We start from the raw sequence: 19,673 nt of genomic DNA, 5'->3' as shown, positions 1-19,673 counted from the left end.
CGACTATCAACTCCCGGGAAATTGTCTCTAGGTGCGAACAAATATATTGGGCCAAAAATTTCCTTCTAGGATCCTCATACAAGGGGCAGTGTAACAGATAATGGGTGATGTCCTCTATCCGGTTACACAGAAGCTTCCACATTCCATCCCCAACACCATGCAGACCTAGGAACGACCCTGGCTTTAGAATACTGTTGGGAATTTGTATATGAGAGGATTAATGAAGGCAGAAGGAAACTACCTTAGGGATAGCTTCCAGACTGTCACTACTTTGGGATGAGATTCAGTCAATTCAGGTGGCTCAATTGAAATGACAAAGCTGCTTCCCCAAAAGATCAGATTGCTTGTGATAAGGAAAGCGATGGAGAAATGCAATGGAAAATGTGGGATAGTATTTGCTTTGATCCAGCATTGTCTAGCCTCGCTGCAAACAAATCATAATGAACACTCAATAAACAGATCACCTGGAAGTGCTCTTAATAGTCAGTGGCAAAGTTGCCAAGCACCAATTTTGTTGGGGAAATTATAGGTTAATGGTCCAGTAAGACTAAGATATGCCTGGGAAAGATTACTTACCCTCCCCCCACACACACACACCTCCAACCAGAGAGAGAGGGCAAGCTAGCTGTGAGTGGAAAACAATAGAAACAATTTAAGAGACAGACTGAGGTTTTTTTTCAATGGGCAAGTGAGGTTCCCTTGCCTGCAACTTGTGCAGACAGGCAGAGGAGGTGGTGAGGATGGCAGCCATTATTTTCAGAACCAGTTTTGAATGCCACCATTTTATTGACTGGCTGAGTTGTTGCTTACCTGCAGTGCAGTCAATCAGGTCTCCTTCTGGACTGATTCTCCTGGGGCTTTTAAGCCCATGTGCACCCTTTCTAGAGCCAGTGTGGTGTAGTGGTTAAGGTGTTGGACTATGACCTGGAAGACCAGGGTTCGAATCCCCACATAGCCATGAAGCTCACTGGGTGACCTTGGGCCAGTCACTGCCTCTCAGCCTCATGAAAACCCTATTCATAGGGTCGCCATAAGTCGGAATCGACTTGAAGGCAGTACATTTACATTTTTGCACCCTTTCTCCTGCCATTGCGAGCAGGATTCCTGGCGTCCACCTCCCTTCCCTTAAAACCTTTGGGTTTAGGTGAGGGTGGACGAATTTGACAAATGGATGTCTGGCTAAACTATGGAGAGTTATCAGTATGGTGTAAACATGCATGCAGCCTGAGGCATATCAATATGGCACAAGCATCATGATCCTGGACAGGTTTAAAACAGCTTTAGATCCTCAGGCTCAGGTTTTTAACTATATTCCTTTTAGCCACTGTATTTTGTACTGTATAGTGAATTTAAACTTCAATTTGAGAGAGTTCCACAGGTCTCAGATTTTGGTGCAGCCAAGTGTTAACCTTTTCCTCTTGATCTCATATTACTACTCTGGTGCTATATCAATTTATATGGGGTATAATCATGCTGTAGTTTTAGGGCAAGTTGATTTAGTTGACCCCAATGTTTGTGGCCTGTTTAAAATCTGTTTTATATGCACAGATCTTTCTTTTGCCTTCTCCCTAAAAAGAGGGAGAGGGCTTGCTTTGAACTCTACACAACGTGGAACCAGGATACCTGAAAGATCATCTTACTCCTTATATGCTCAGTTGATCACTATTCACTACGCTGTGCAGGTGAGGGCCTCCTGAAGATACCATCCTATCAGGAGCTCCACTTTGCTCATAGGAAGTGGACTTTTAGTGCTGTGGCACGTATGCTTTGGAATTCCCTCCCCTTAAAAATTAAATAAGTGCTGTCTCTGTTGTCTTTTTATTTATTTATTTATTTATTTATTTATTTATGTATTATTTCAATTTATATACAGCCCCTATTGAAGACCTTCTTAAGTAGAGACCTTATCCCAGTCTGTGTCTATGCTGGAATTGTTTTTAAGATGTTTCTTTATGATGCTTTGTTTTTAAGATGCTTTATAGAGGTTTTTAGTGTTATATTGCTTGTTTGTCGCCCTGGGCTCCTTCCAGGAGGAAGGCTGGGATAGAAATTTAATAAATAAAGCTCTGGGGAGTGCTTTTGGAGGAAGGAGCGCCCTCTATATGGAAATCTGATGAAGAACAGTAAAGTTCGCTGATGGAATGTTTCAGCTGTTCACTTCCACCAACGCTCAAGCAGCATATTTATAAATAAATTGAAACATTAGAAAATTAGGGTGCAATCCAAGCCCTGTCTCTGCCAGCAAGGCTTTGTGGAGTGGCAGAGCTACTGCACCTCAGCTACTCATATTGGCAACAGTGAAAGCTTGTGGGGAGGGGAGGATGATTAGGCTCAATCTCTGCACCAGGTCCAGGCTGGCACAGCAATTGTGCCAGGCCCAGTGCCATCAGGCACTGACAGCAAGACCAGCTTGGGATCCAACCAATACTGGGCTGCCTTGGCTCCACCCTCTCCTTGCCCCATTTCAGGGCTTTCCACTGGTCTCTGTTGGTGGGGATACCACCAGCAGCCCTCCTGCCCACCCATGGGTTTGACAGGTGGAAAGGGGAGGTTGTTGGTGACAGAGTGGCATTTCTGTCACTCCACTGGTTGCAGCAGGCAGGAGACTGGCTCAATTGGCAGAGCTGAGTGGAGGTTAGGGATGTGGGAGAAAAATGTGGTCTTACATGATTTTATTTATTTATTTACTGACTTTATATCGCCCCCTTCCTTCTGAAGGTGCCTAGGGTGGCAAACACATCAACAAAACAATTTAACAACAACAAAAAGAAATGCATTCTAAAAACAGTTTAAAAATTCTAAAATACAATGACAGTTAAAAGCATTCTTTCATCCAGTGATCCTGGGTTTCCAAGAACAGTTCCCTCCAGCCATCAAATGCCTGAAGAAACAGAGATGTATTCAAATTCCTCCTGAAAGTTAATAGTAATAGAGACAGATGCATCTCACTGGGGAGGACATTCCACAAATGGGGAACCACCACTGAAAAGGCTCTGTCACATATCAGTACGAACTGAGCAGCCCTCAGTGGTGGTCCCACCAAAAAGTGGTTTACACTTCCCAAAACAATACACAAAATGAAATGCAGCTATCCTTTGAAATCTGCACTTCTCTGAATTTTGTAATCAGTTCTTCAATCAATTAATATGTACAAAAAGCATATATGGTAAACTATATATATATGAATAGTGATATATAAATAATATGAATAACGATATATAAATATTTTAATATAAAAAGAAATAAATGTGAGAAAATGCATATATTAGTGAAAATAGCATACAAAATATTATAATAGGGGAAATTGCTTGTAAAATATGTATATTTAGGCAATTGCATACAAAAGTGTGTATAAAATGCTGATGAATATTAGGGGGGTTTGGGAACAGACAGCCAGACTGTGGCACAAGGACATATAAAGTGAGCTATTTATTCTTTCCATATAGGATCACCAGGGAAAATGAAAGAGAGAAACTAAGAGTGGATCCATACAATCACTTTTTTAATGTAGTAAAGCTGTTATCACCATACTAATGCATGGCTGTAGGAAGAGATTTTTACAAAATTGTTGGAGAGTTTATGGCTACAAGCTCTGCTGAAGTATCATTTCAATGTACCTGTTCCCCAGAAACAGTTTGAGAAATAACTTGGGAAACAACATCCACAAGCAACATAAGCCCTACTGAAATAATATAAGAGCTGTAAGAGGAAGAACATGACTACAATCACCTTGTGAACAATGTGCTTCTGGTTATGTAACAGACAGTTCCACAATACACCAGGGAAATCCCAGTGTGAGAATCCAAATATACATTTTAATAGATTTCCTTGGTTTAAGGCAGCACTGGTGTGTAACAGGGGGGCGCACAGCAGCAGTGCCATCCTCCCAACTTAGAGGTTGTGCCACTCACCCAGAAAGGGATAGGGCAGGCAAGGTGATGGTGAGATCAGAGGACTCTGGCTTGGGGGCATCAGTGTCCCCCACCCCGATCTCACTGTTACCCTGCCTGATCACATGCTACTGCTCTTTCTAGGATCTCTTCTGTATGACAGCAATATTTAGGAATCTATGCTAGGATGGAATTTGTGTTACTTAGGAATGTTATGTTATGCCCATTTTGTTTTTGCAATGTAAGTCAATAGATATTGCAAATCTCTGGAAATTCTATTGAAGGAAGAACAAGAGCCCTGTTCCAAAAGATTAGAGAAATGAAAGGGAAATTTAAACCAAGAGTGGGGATGTTGAATAATCAACAGGGGAACACACTGACTGACCGAGATGAAATAAAAGGAAGATGGAAGCAATACATTGAAGAACGCTATAAAAGAGATGCCTGGATGACAGATTCATTTACGGAGGAACCATATGATGAAGAACCAGAAATTTTAGAATGTGAGGTGAAAGCTGCTCTTAAAATACTAGGAAGAAACAATCACCAGGAATAGATGGCATACCAAGAGAGTTGCTACAAGCTACTGAGACTGATTCTGTCCAAATTTTGACAAAAATCTGTCAAGAAATATGGAGAACTAAACAATGGCCCACAGACTGGAAGCATTCCATATACATCCCAATTCCAAAGAAAGGGGATCCCGGGGAATGCAGTAATTATCAAACTATTGCCTTAATATCCCATGCAAGTAAAGTAATGCTCAAGATAATACTACAACAAAGGCTCTTACCATATATGGAGCGAGAAATGCCAGATGTCCAAGCTGGATTTAGAAAGGGAAGAGGCACCAGAGATCATATCGCAAACATACATTGGATAATGGAACAGAGCAAGGAATTTCAGAAGAAAATCTCCCTGTGCTTTATAGATTACAGCAAAGCATTTGACTGTGTAGATCATGAAAAACTATGGAATGCTTTTTTCTCGCTGATAGGAACCCTGAGAGGGTGAGATATGCAGTGTGTCTTTGAGAGTAGAACACAAAGAGTTGCACTGAACTCCTCCCCTGAAAAAATTCCTGTAATATATGAAGACTTCCTTCACAATCACAGTGGTACTATCTATACCATTGGCCCAACTTTGGTACGCTTTAATGTGTCTTAAAGTTTGTTTTTATGATGTTTTAGGGTTTTTAGTGCTTTTGTTTGCCATCCTGGACTCCTGCTGGGAGGAAGGGCAGGATATAAATAAAATGTAAATAAATAAATAAAATAAATAGGGTTGTATCTAATGCTAATCCTATTCACAGGAGACCCATTGAAGTTAATGAACATGACTACCTTAGGTTCACTAATTTCAATGGGTCTACTATGAGTCAGACTAGCATTGGATAGCACCCATGTCTTTCATAATGACAGGAGCTTTGCTGGTTACCATTATGAAGCATGCAATAGAGAAGTGCAGATGAGAATTATAAGAATTAAATTTATATACCAAATTTTCTCCAAGGAGCTCAAAATGTTTCCTCCCCATTTTTCCTCACAACAATCCTGTAAGGTAGATTAGGCTAAGAGACAGAGACCAGCCCAGGGTTATCCAGTGAGCTTTGTGTCTGAGTGGTGATTCAAACCATGGTCTCCCAGGTCATAGTCCAACACTATAACCATTACACTGTGGCTGTGATGTGAATGGAGTGGGTATATCAGGAAGAAAAGGGGCATCCTCACTTACTTACTGAAATGTCATTTTCACAAATAGATGGAGATGCGCAATGAAATATATAGGGTATACATAATGCTAGTTCTACTCAGAGTAGACTCACTGAAACTAATGAACTTAGGTTAGCCATATTAATTAATGTCAATGGGTCTGCTCTGAGTAAGACTAGCAACCCATCACTTCTTATAATCAGACCACTTGTATGATGATCCTTCAATGCATCATACACTTGAATGATTCTTAAATGCAATTAGGTTATTAATTTGTCTCTTTATGCAAATAGGCTTTGCATAAATGGATGCCAAAATGTATACATATCCAAATATTTTATGCCTTTTGATGCTCTGCAACTTTTTATAATGCCAACATCTCTTCCCTCCCTCCCCCCAGATAATTTATGTTGCACTTACATTTCAGTATCTTAGAGTGTAGACAAAAAGACATTTTACAGTGCCCAAAGCAGGGGAGAAAAAACAAAACAAAACCAGCTTCTGTTATGAGAAAACCTCTTAATATCTAAAGGAAATTCTTGAAAGCTCACAAACAAATATTTCATTTTTTAAAGAGGCCTGGGGTTTTTTTTGCTTCTTGCTTCATCACCTCCCACAGCAAGTTAAAAACAGAGGAACCTCTTAAATAGAAAATATCCATTCAGCCCCTCCTGAAATATGCAGTCTTCTTTGTTTCCCTGTCTATTCTGCAAATGCTAGCATAAACAGTTTTTAACAAAGCAGTTAAGAATCAGCCATAATTGCAGTCATTTTAATTTCATTAAAGGGATGAATATTATTTTATAGGTAGGTGACGAATCTGTGACAAAGATTAAAGAGTGCATCTCAGCAGGTAGGCCTATTATATATCCTGTCATTTGCCTGATTACAAATGCATACAAATGACATAAACAGAAGAAATGATTCTCTTTTATGCTAATGTTGGCCTGGTCACCTGCACATTTACTAATGTTGGATTAATTGCTCAAAGATGGATTATGACAGGCTAAAGGAAGTGAATGCCTATCATTATTTTAACCCAGTCCCCTTGATCTTGGTATTTGCTGCAGATACAGTGATCCTGATGTGGTCCAAGATTACCCCTGCATGGGGTAAAGTGTGCATCAATGCATATATCAATGAAAATAAACACAAATGCATTTTGTTATGGAATTGCTTTGCAAAAATATGTGTACTGTTTCATTTATTTATTTATTATTACATTTATATCCTGCCCTTCCTTCCAAAGGGAGCGCAGGACAGCAAACAACAGTGACAAAACACTAAAAAAAAAGAAAGCTTAAAAACAAAACATCTTTAAAAACATCTTAAAAACAATTACAGTACAGATGCAGACTGGGATAAGGTATGTTTTAACCATAAGTATTAAGCAAAATTGCATACAAACGTGTATATGTGTTTTAATGTTTTTAGTTACTGCAAACCGCCCAGAGAGCTTCGGCTATGGGGTGGCATATAAATACAATAAATAAAAAAATAAATATATTGGAAGAAATTCACACTAAAATGGTGATGAATTTTCATGAGGACTTTTAAATAACAATAACAACAACAACAGTAATCACAAACTGATTTCGAAATGCAGAAAACTGAATTTAAGCCTGGGAAAACAAGAAACAGAGAGAAAAAGAAATGGACAGATTCATCCACGGCTTAGGACCACAATACCTGATGGAACTCCTCCCCCGACACGAACCCACCTGTCCACTACACTCAACATCAAAGGCCGTCCTCTGGGTGCCTACTCCAAGGGAAGCTGGGAGGCTGGCAACAAGGGAGAGGGCCTCCTCAGCGGTGGCCCCCAAATTATGGAATGATGTTTGTGATGAGGTGCGCCTGGCATCAACACTGTTATCTTTTCAGTGCCAGGTCAAGACTTTTCTCTTCTCCCAGGCATTTTAGCATGTGTTTTTAAATTGCTTTTTAAAAATGTGTTTTTAAATTTGTATATTTGTTTTTAATGTTTTTAATTGTTGTAAACCAGCCAGAGAGCTTCAGCTTTGGGGCGGTATACAAATGCAATAAATAAATAAATCCATCCCTAGTTGAGACAGATAGGAAATAATGAATGTCTTCAGAGAGGAAGATATTTAAGGATGTCATTGGCCTGGATGTAGAGGAGAAGGAACACGAGTCAGGGAAGACCATCAGTCTGCATGAGAGACAAAACAGATGTGCAAGTCCTAGAAGACAAATATTTTGGAGGTACAGTTGCAATCAAATGTCACGCAAATTGAAGTAGATTTGAGAGTTCTTGGCCAAGCACATCATCTGAGGAAATTTGAATAAAGTTTCTTAGGAGTATTTTCATACATCATTCCTTTTCCTGAACAAACCCAATTTTAGAAATATTTGTGAGAATTGCAGCATGATTGTTTGTAATAGATAATGAAAAAAATTATATTGTATCTCTGTCTGGTAAAATCAAGAAAGAATCCAATTAGAAAACAAAGAATATTAATTTTGGTTGTGATCCTTCACATAGGCTGCTTAAATCGCATTGTTTTAGATGACACAGGACTGCTTTGTTATTTTAAATATGCAGCTTTATTTCTTTAAATCAATTATTTTGTAATTCTCCACATAGTGGCTGAATGTTTCAGTCTGAAAATATTTCACATTTAGCCATTAAATTATGTGGTAATAAATGTTACAAACAATATTTAGCTAATTTTCTAGCAGTTACTCATTTTGTGAAATTGTTACCCTTTCTAAATGTCTTAATCATCCATTTTCACACTGTGGTCAAAGACCTATTTTCCACTGAAGTACAATAATCTTAGTCACAAGAAACAAAAAATCTATAATTATATTTAATTATAACTCTCCTTTTTATTTTGTCTTGAAATTAGCCAGATAACATAAAAACTGCATTACATCAAGGATATTTCATGGATATTTTCATCCATAGAAAGGATTCCTGAATGCAGGATCTTTGTGTTAGGTGTATCTACTGTCCGCAGGAGAGGGGTCTGCCCAACACTTAACAGAACTATTTTGTCTTCCCTAAAAATTCCTCAGAGGTTTTTTGCTGAGGGTAAACCTCATCTCGTTACAAGGGACTGAGAATCTGCAACCTTCCAGATGTTGCTGGACTTCAACTTCCCTCATCTGACATTCACCCTGCTAGCCTGGGGTTGAAGAGACTTGGAGTCCAACCAGCGTTGGACTACTGGTTCCCCACCACTAGAGACGAAAGGATCTGTCAATTTCAGTTCTCTCCGTTTCTCATTTCTCTAATCTTAAATTCAGTTCTCCACATTTCTGCAGTAATTTGTGATTTTTTTAAAAAAAAATCAGCATTTCAGTGTGATTTCCTCCTAATACACTCATTTTTGTATGCAGTTTTGACTAATATACTTATTTTTGCAAACAGTTTCTCCTAATATAATGCATTTTTGTTATTTTCACTAATATATTTACTTTATGCACACTTTCTGCTCACAAATGGATTGCACACTGGTAAACACTGGTTGGAGAACTGCATTGCAAAATTTGGATACGTGCACATTTTGGAAGATGGCTGTGTTTCAGTTCTCATATTATTTGAGAAAGTACTTCAAATGCAAATTGAACTGAATTTCTCTCCCATTTCTACCCACCACTGCCTTAGACGTATATCAATGGCAATTTGGATATGTAGAGTGCGATACTTTTTGAATTTCCTTTGATGTATCTTGACATTCCTCAACTATTTTGCCTGAGAAGAAATTTCAAATTTCACCTGAGACAGCATGTTGGTGGCCATACTTGGTGGTTTCTGCTACGGAACACAGCAGTTGTTTGATAGCAAAGAGCCATCCACTGCATGCACATATCCACCAACACATGGCACAGTGATGAATTCACAAGCCATGTGATAAATTGTTTTTCCTACTCCAGTCCCTTATATATGGAACTGCTGGGGAAATTTAATCAGATAGAATGTATTTTCCAAATTTGTACAATATGCCAAGATAAACATAATCTGTAGATCTATGAAATATTATGAAACTGATTATGAAATTTGGTGATTTGTTGATATGTGTAGCAGTTTATTGCCACCTGCTGGGATCCTAGCTCAGTGCTGTCAGATGGAAGGTAGTAACTCATATTGAATTAAAATCATTTCTGGAAATGTTTCAACATCTTTAACAGAATTTTCTTATTTGTCCATCATGGCAGCTTGCAGCCATTCTAAGAATATTTAGTATAGTTAAAATGCATTTCTTATTGATATAACCTATCTAAGCATCTTATACTATAAGCAGTTATCAAGGTTGGGAACTATAAATGAAGCTCCAGTTCCCTGCCCTACCAGTTACATAGGGTCAACATGGTGCAGGACCTAGAGTGTTGGATTTGGAAGTGGAAACCCGAAATTCAAATCCTAATTCAGCCATAAAATTCACTGGCTATCCTTGGGCAAGGTGCTGTCTCAACTCAAAATACTTCAGAAGGTTGGTTTCCTTTAAAAGGGGGTGGGGAAAGACATCCTTAACTCCTTTAGGGTAGGGAGAGATCAAAATGTGAAAAATCTAATTTAAAACATAATCCTACTAACAGTTACTCTGGGCATGACATGGCTCAAGCAAATTTGAGTTAAAAATAGAATTTAGTATTGAAAAATTAGTATTAGACAAATACATGGAGATGGCTGTGTGAATGGGTCATGGGTTACTATCGATAAATTGAACCTCTATGGCAATATAATCCTGAATGGAGACAAGCAACAGTATATGTCCTGCTTGTAATTATTCTAAAGGAGCCTTTTCCAACCTGGTGCCAGCTACCACTGCAACTCCCATCATCCCTTGTTGAGCCCCAGCTCTCTCATGAGACCCAGGGAGGGGAAAGGCATGAGTTTCAGGTTCCTCAGCAGTCAGAAGGAGCGGAGGATCCAGTAGTTGTTGAGTCTACTCAAGACCTTGGGGAAGGGAGTGGGTTTGATGTCGTGCCAACTCCCATGGATAGTGCTGCCTCTGAAGAGGACAGCGCACAACCCCCAGACATGCCAGAAGAGCAGTTGGGCGATGCTTCAGAGCGCGCATTGACTCCCCCTTTACCAAGAGGCTCTCAGAATGCTTTCAACGCTTCTCCGCCCCCTGACCTTGAGCCTATTGCTAAGGAGCCGGTTCTTTCAGATGAGCCTTTGGAAGCATGCCCCCCTTCACCTTGCTCTCGACATTGCGAGAAACGGACAGGGCAGAGGCAGGGCTTGCGAAGGAGTCAGAGACTACGATCCAAAACTTTTCCTATTTAAGACTGCAGCTCCCTGATGAGGGTGCTGAGTCAACTTACTCCATACGCTGCATAGCATGTGTAGAGTTTAGCTAGGGAATTGTAGTGAGTTAGCATAGGGAGTTCTATGACGCGTGCTCCTTTGATGTATCTATTACTCTAATAAAACAAGAATTGATTTCACCTACCCTCGTTTCATGGCTCTCGCCCTGAGCAGAACACCCCTGACCATTGGTCATATTGGCTGGGGCATATGGAAATTGTAATCCAAAACATCTAGAGCAATGTTCTTCAACCTTGGGTCCACAGATGTTGTCGGACTACAGTTCCCATCAACCCCAGCCAACTTAGCCAATGGCTAAGGATGATGGGAGTTGTAGTCCAACAACATTGGGGGACCCAAAGTTGAAGAACAGTTATCTAAAGGGCACCAGGTTGGGGAAGGCTGTTCTAGAAATATTTGACCTGCCACTGTTGGAAATGGAATGCTAGACCACATCAATTTTTGGCCTAATCCAACAGAATAGAGTTTATTTTCTATTACACACTTCCTTTCCTGTGGGCTTCAGAGAAAGCATCAAGGTTGTATCCTACTAAGTTCTACCCAGAACAGACCCATTGAAAAGGAACCTAAGCTAGTTATGTCTAAGACAGTCATACCTGGAGCTGGGTGCAGTGATTGGGCCCATTGTTGTCAAGTGATGGCAGTGGTGCTGCCTCAGGATCCAATAGATCCTGAGAAATGGGCTTCCATTTGGGGGGTCATTCTCAGGGTACTTCAGAATTTCTTTGGAATTTCGATGGATGTGGCATTGAGCTTACCTGATCATTGCAAGGTGGCTGTATGAGTTTTGCATTCCACAAAACATTTTCCCATCATTCTGCAGCCTCCCCTGCTACCTGTGTTTCCTGATATGAAAGCATCCTGTGGGAGAAGTCACTTTATGTCTTCCCCTGAACTTTAACTGAAGCATAGAAAGTGAAGGAGGCTGGCTACTACTGAGCACCTGAGACTGGTGCACTTTTCTTTTATTACAATTCTTTCTGTAACTATTTTTTTTAAAGAAACTTTACACTTTGATTTCTTCAAAAGTAAAAATAAAATAAAAGTAAAAAAAGTAAAAAAACAACTGTCTAGCTCACATTAGGCACTCTCTCCACCTTTCTGTCCTTAGAGGTCATCCCATCTGAGGATGTCATGGAAATCTGAGGAAGTGCAGGCATCTGGGAAGTCTGCAGAGTGCAGACCACTGAAAAGAGAATTTGTAGAATGTAAAAAAAACAACACTCACAATCGCTCCTTGGCCACCTCAAAATTAAGAGAAGCACAACAAAAACCCTGCATCCCACCCATGAGAATTTCACCTTTGACAAGAGAGAGAGAGAAAGAGAAATTTTCAGCACAGCACTCAACTCAGCAGCCTATAGCAAACTAGGGAACAATAACTGATGTGCTCTGATGTATTTTCAACTCAGTGGCTATAGCAAACTTGGGACCAAAAACTGATACACTCTCTCAGAGTGCTAACATTGGTCTGACCTGAGACTTCCCTGATGTAGGAATAATGGAGACAACCCAGAGTTAATTGTGTGTGTTGACATGTTTTGTATTGTGGTGTTATAGCTGATGCGTTCATATTTTTTGCACTTTTTAAAAACAATATGAACTTGCACAGACATACATAAAAAGTTATATAATATGAAAGGCATAAAGTCACCTTACAGAAAAAAACCCTATATAAATTTGTCTTAAGGGCTGCATCCAACAAAGTCATTGTGTAAGTAGTGCAACTTCCACTCACGCAACAGAACTTCCCCCCACTCATCCCCCACTCACCCCCATCTGCCCTGGGAGTTCCCCCAACCGGATGGATCAGATTTGGGAGGGGGTAGGTACAGAGGGAGAAGAGGGGGGAAGGTTCTGTTGTTCAACAGGAAGCTTTTCTGCTCAGACAATGACTTTGTTGGATTCAACCCTTTTCAGTTATCTTAACAGGGTTTCAGTGCTGTCACAGCTAGCAATGTTGATCATGACAACAGAATTGTGCCTTGTCTGCCAAGTAAAAGACACCAAAATGGCATCAGCACATAATCCTGAATCTTTATTATATAGAACTACAACATGTTTACCAACTTTATTATATTTAGCCACAGCCTTTTGAAAAAAATCAGCAATACCACTTGAACAATAAAGAACCTGGAAAATATTTGATTTATTTCCTCTGTTCTCTGGGTCAGGGACCTTGTCTTCTGGCTTGCCAGCAAACTGCCTAGCACCCTGTCAGTTTTGTATAAATAAATAATGGTAATGGGGCCACTGATGGTTTTGCCTGCTACAGCTGCATGACTTTGACAGGAGTTGTGTCTCTGCCTTGTTAGCACTTTTTCCAGTAGGCAGACCGGGCAACATATATGCCTAAGCTCTCTTAGGTCCCAGTATAATCAGCAGAATTACTCACACTGAAACACAACAGCCATGAAAGAAAGTCTGGGTTTACTACATCCTTCAATAATGAAGAGGAATGGCATGAGCAACAGTCAACTTAGGGAAGGAGTACATCTGCCATCCTGAATTCTGTTAGCTGGTTCTGGGTGCCATAAACAGCAAGTACGACCGATGGGGAAACTGTTTATTCTTTGCAGGGACTTTTGCTCACTCATAAAAGAGCAATAACAATTAGTTGTGTTCATGGTCTGCCATTTAGTGAAAGAAAAAGAGTGTAACAGGGTGAAAGGCATAACTTACATGGGGCTGAAACAAGCACGACAAACCAAACTTCAGACATTGACCACCTTTTCTTTTCCAGATAATATATTTGGGTTGAAATCCTATGGTGGGGGTGGGAAGTGAAATCCAGTGGCAATTCTACTGTCTTATCCAATGCCCAGCATGATAGACACAAGGATGGAGAAATGGTCTTGCCACCCTGGGAGGAAGGGTGAGATATAAATCAAATAATAAATAAATAAATCCATGCATCCATACATCCTCCTTTAGAGTTTTTAACAAACAGTTCCCCTCCCATTGCAAGCAATGGGATAGAAAGGAAAGGGAGAGATTTAGTCATGCTCAGGAAGGTGACTAAATATCTTGCCAGCTTTTTGACCAGGACAGCTTAAGATTCTTTGGATCCAAGCCACTTGCTAGAATACCTCCAGAGTAGCACAGATATGACTACTTTATAGCTCTTCCAATATTGGAGCTCAGATTTCAGTTGGGCTAGGGCTTCAGAAATGTTGGTAGCATCTGAGAAGGAGGCTCCAACATTGGATGCTCCTCTCCAAAATCAGAGCTCTATCTCTGGTGTTGAAGGGGTAGATCTAATCTATCTTAATGAAGGATTTTAATTTAGAGCCTCCTTTCTGAAACTGAAATGAATAATAGTTTATTATTAGAATTAGAATACGACTTCCGGGAAGGGTGGCTACGACTTCCGGGAAGGGTGGCTTAGCCTGTGCTGCCTCTGAGTCGAGCTCTCATCTCAGAAGAAGCTTTTTCAGTTCTAAAATCAGTCAGAACGTTCTTTTTGACTGGTAAAGATTTTCTCTCGGGCAGGGAGAAACGTAGAGATTAACCACAAAGCCTGTTTTTGTTGGGAGGACTGGATTTCATTAATTTATGAGAGAAAGTTCAGCCAGCAATGCGGACGGACTTCCATCAAGCTCTTTCTGATTAAGCGACACGTTTATCTTTTCTTCAAAGAAAAACGGAACTTAACAGGCAAGCATCCTTCTTTCTATTTTTTTTTATTTAAATTGTTGCAACAAAAAAGAGATTTGTCAATGAATCAGCTATAAAGAACATCTGGTGAGTTATAACTCTTCTCCTTTACTCACGAAATTAAGGAGGAAAGAAATCAAAAAAAGCTTATCTTTGTTTTTATTGCAAAAAGCTGGCCTGGAGGTGCATTCTAAAGATACTAACGGAAGAGGGATTTCTATTTCAAGGAGGGGAAAAAATAAATAAATTTGATTTATGAATTTTGGAGTATTATATGTCTGGGACTATTTTTTTTTTGGTCTATTTCATTTTGACGAATCTGCTTGTTCACGACGCCACTAACTGTTTGAAGCTGGGAACTAGATTTGTTTTGTTTTCCTGAACATATGGGAGATAAGACAGGCTGTACTGTCTACACTGATGTCAGCAAGCCTGGAATATTAACCCAATTGTGGCTGAAATAATTTTTTGTTTTTGTGGTTCTAAGAATGGCAACCAGGGAAGTGACTGAGACCATGGAAGAAATTATGTTTCAGAAAATAATGAGTGAGATTGAGATAACGAAACAAACCCTGAGACAGGGTAGACAGGAGATGAAAATTGAATTTAGCAAAATGACGCAGGAGTTTAAAGAAATAGGGGATTCTGTGAGAGAGGAGTTTGATGGGATTAGAGATGAGAAAAGAAAAATTAAAGGGAAGATACAAGTCCTGGAGACTGGAACAAATATGGAATTGGAAAAAGATCTGGAGTTCACGGATGTTAGAAATAAAGTTTACTGTTTGGAATTCAACGGTGTCTCCGAAGAAATTAATGAAGATATTAGTGATAAAGTTATCAATGTCTTGGATAATTTTCTTGACTGGAATGATGTGATGGGGCTTGACATAGAAAAAATCTATGGAATTAACTACAAATATGTGACAATGGAAAAACTCTTAAGAGATGAGCCAGTGCATTTTGTAAAAAAGAAGAACAGAGATGTGACTTTACAACAATATTTCAACAACATATTCAGAGTTGATGGCAAGGACATATTTGTGATGGGGGAAATTCCCATCAGACTCTTGTTATATGACTATGGCTATGACAGCAAGATCATCATGGGATACTGATAATGGATGAATGGATACTGAAACCACTGGATTTAACAGGACTACTGAAGATGGAAGATGGAATTAATATTGATAATGGAAGAATGGTTATGGAAATTATTGGACCTAACAGATTTGACGAGATGGATTAATTGATATGTTTATTTGGACTATGGCTATGACAACAAGATTATTATGGGATACTGATAATGGAAGAATGGCTACTGAAATTACTGGACTTAACAGGATTATTGAAGATGGAAGATGGAATTAATATAGATAATGGAAGAATGGCTATTGAAATTATTGGACCTAACAGATTTGAATCAGATGGATTAAGCAACATGTTTATTTGGAGAAAAATTGAAAGATATATCTCTCCAGGAATTGAAACCTCTCTTTGACTTTTTGTGGAAAGAATGAAGTAATGTTTATGAGATTTGATGATTAATTAAGATAACTACTGGAGGAAAGTGATTTTATAATATAATTTTAGAGACAGGATTGTTATATATTGTAGACCTATAACTGATCTGCGACAAATCGGAAGTCAACATTTTATTTTATTGTTTAATTGTTTTTGTTTTGTTTTGTTTTTTGTCTTTGAAAATTTGAATAAAAATTAATGATAAAAAAAAGAATTAGAATACGTATGCAAGAAAAGAGATCTAGCTGAAAAAGACATTTTCTGGGAACAGGACCTCTGACTAGAATCAGATTCTGAAGAGAAGATGCCAGCTATGACCAAAATAAAAATGTTACTTACTTGCCAACTGTTATCAAAACAGCTGGTTAAATACTTTTAGATTGCTTCAGGATACATCCCAAAATATACATATCTTTTCCCTAGTCTTAACAATTTTGATACTAGATAGTTCTTTCTCAGGACCATCTGTGATTACCTCATTTGATCAATAGCAGACCAGTGCACCATCAGCTCTTAATGTCAGCTCACAGAGTTTTTGTGTAGTCTGGACAATTGGATGTTCTTTTCACCAAGCTATTCCTCTCAGGCAGTAACAGGAAGTTCCCAGTAACTGAACTCAGGACATGTCTGGTTTCACTTCCTTTTTTCTTCTCAGCTACAAGTATTTTGATTAACTATACTAGTTACTAATTCAGCACATTTGAAGCCACTAAGCAGCATATTGTGAAATTCTGCCTATTTTCTCTTGCAAGCAGCTACAAGCATTTTGAGTTCTGTAATCACAGCCCACCTGAATAATTCAAGCAATAACTTCACAAAATAATGGGGTTCAGCATTTCACACTATGATCCCTGGGACACCAGGGGATTGCAACCCTATTTGTTGCTTTGCTTTCATCTACTCTTCCCCAATATCTGGTCCTCTGTTTCTCTGCATTTTTCAGTATTCTTCATGCGCATGTAAGGGAAGTATGTTGCTTTCATTTGCAGATAACTGATCTAATCAAACTTCAGTTTGGAGAAGCTGATTATGCTCAGTTGATAGTTCTGTTTGGGTAAGCACATTCCTGTGTGAATCACAAGATGCATCTTTATTTATTTATTTATTTATTTATTTCATGCCCTTCCTCCTAGTAGGAGCCCAAGGTGGCACACAAAAACACTAAAAACACTGTAAAACATCATAAAAATACTTCAAAATATATTAAAACAAAACATCTTTACAATTTGTTAAAACATCTTTAAAACATGTTTGTTTTTTTAAGCTTTAAAAACATGTTTGTTTTTTTAAGCTTTAAAAACATCTTAAAAAGCAATTCCAACACAGATGCAGACCTTCCCTTTCACTGGGGCCCATGATGATTGAAATGCACATGCTGATAGAATTCTTCCCAGTTTCAAAAGTGCTTCAGAAGGCAATGTGGAGTGGCCAAAAGAATTGCTTGCCAGTCTAGAGCATAGGTTCTCTCATTTAGAGAAAGGGCATAGCAGGGCTGAAACATACAGGTAGTCAAAAGAAGTGTTAATGAAGCCAAAAGAAGAAGTTAGTGAAGGATGAGGAACCTGTAACCCTCCAGATGTTGTTTGACTCCAGCTCTCAGCAGCCCAAGCCAGCATGGCCAATGATTAGGGATAGTGGGAACTGGAACAACTTCTGGAGGGCCACAAGTTTCCCATCCCTACAGTAAGAAAACTAAGGACTGTCAAATATTGTATATCTAGATTGTAGCCAATGTTGTCAATAATTATGGAGCACTTCAAGTGATCCAACACGTCCATGGCCTTCCCCTGCATGTGGACCTCTCCATTCATTTAAAAAAATGAAATTTCTATGTACATGAAGATATTTAGATTAGGTGTTTCCACTGCTGAAGACAATGCTTGCAGGGGATAGGAATATGTAGACCTGTCTGATACCATCTAGCTTAGCACTGCTAGTATTTGTGTTATTCCTTATATTAGGAAGCAAAGCCAGAAACTGTTATAAGCTAACAACAGTTTTATTCAGTTTTAATACAAAAAACCTCAGTCGTAATTAATCTTCCAGCTTCTGCTGTTCCACTCTTCAGAGCTGGCCACATCCCTTCACTCCTTATTCCCTCCAGCCCAGCTCTTAAAAAGGAGCCTCTCTCTTATCTATTTCCTTTTCTGGGAATCAAATAACATCAAACAATCCCCATCTTCACCATATAAAATGGTAGGTATCAAGAACCCCCTCCCCGCATATATTTGCAAACAACAAAACCCTAACTGCTCCCTCTACACAAATGGTATCTAAGTCTATTCATTCTCTATGGTACTTTGTGTTGTCTTATGAATCCTCTAAGGACTTGGTCACCCTGCAAGAGATTTTATGACTGTTGCTCTAGCTTACTATAACATTTTTCAGGTTGTTGACAATCTGCTTTTTCAGCATGTTGTAGTTTTCTGGGTTCAAGTTTTTTCTGTCTTTCTATGAGTTGAAGATTCTGTCTGTGCATCTTATATGAGTGACCATCTGATGTTGAGATGGCCCAGCCTCCAAGAGGTCTTCTGTATCTTTCAAAGTTGTGCAGGGGGAAGGGAGAATTCCACCTTGTGGTTTTACCCATTACAGGGTTGCAAGAACACCTGCACTTGGCTGACTTTCTCTTCTCCTAAAGATACAGGATCAGTCTCAGGCCCTGAACCTGGCAACCCTATGTTGAGACAATGTAGAACCATATTCTGCATCCATGCTGAGTGTACCTGGTCCATAAATGCATATAGTTACAACAATTTTTAGTTCTGTGAGCTTACCTCAGACTGCACCACTCTTTCAGCCTCTAATAACTTGGGCAACCTTGTTCAAATAACCCTTCCAAACAGAAGCTCAGCAGGATCATTTCCATGTTCCAGTGGAAATGTGAAGTCATGTATGGATCATTACCTGAATCCTGTGCTTTCTTTAGCAGTTTGACTATTTATACTTCATGTTCAACAAGGGCATTTGACTGAGGATATTTATTATTTATTATTTATTTATTTATTTATTGCACTTGTATACCGCCCCATAGCCGAAGCTCTCTGGGCGGTTTACAGCAATCAAAAACATTAAAACAAATATACAATTTAAAACCCATATTTTAAAAACAATTTAAAACACAATTTTAAAATTTAAAACAATATAAAAACAATTTAAAACCCATGCTAAAATGCCTGGGAGAAGAGGATATTTGGGGCTTGACATGTACTTTGGAAACATTCTTAATCTTATGCCAAGCAAACATAGGGCCATTATCTCTCCAAAGTACCCCAGGAATGCCAAATCTAGCAATGACCTGTGGAGATGTGGTTTCCTTTAGTAAGGCAACCTCTAGTAGTCCACAATTGGCACATACTGTTTCCCTGCATATGCAAACAGATCCATGCCAACTTTGGTCTAAGCTGATATAAGCTCTTTGATAAGCATGGGTTGTCTTGGCTGACAGGACATGTATCTCTGAAAAGCAGTATACCCTGTCACAAACACTTCTATGTCATGATTAATCTGAAGCCAGAACAAAATGTCCCTGGTTCTCCTTTTGTACTTTTTCATTCTCAAGTGCCCTTCATGTACTATTTTAAGCAT

This window comes from Rhineura floridana, chromosome 3, assembly GCF_030035675.1.
Source record: "Rhineura floridana isolate rRhiFlo1 chromosome 3, rRhiFlo1.hap2, whole genome shotgun sequence".
Classification (NCBI taxonomy): Eukaryota; Metazoa; Chordata; class Lepidosauria; order Squamata; family Rhineuridae; genus Rhineura; species Rhineura floridana.
The sequence above is the reverse complement of the archived record's forward strand: the minus strand, read 5'-3'. Positions refer to the sequence as shown.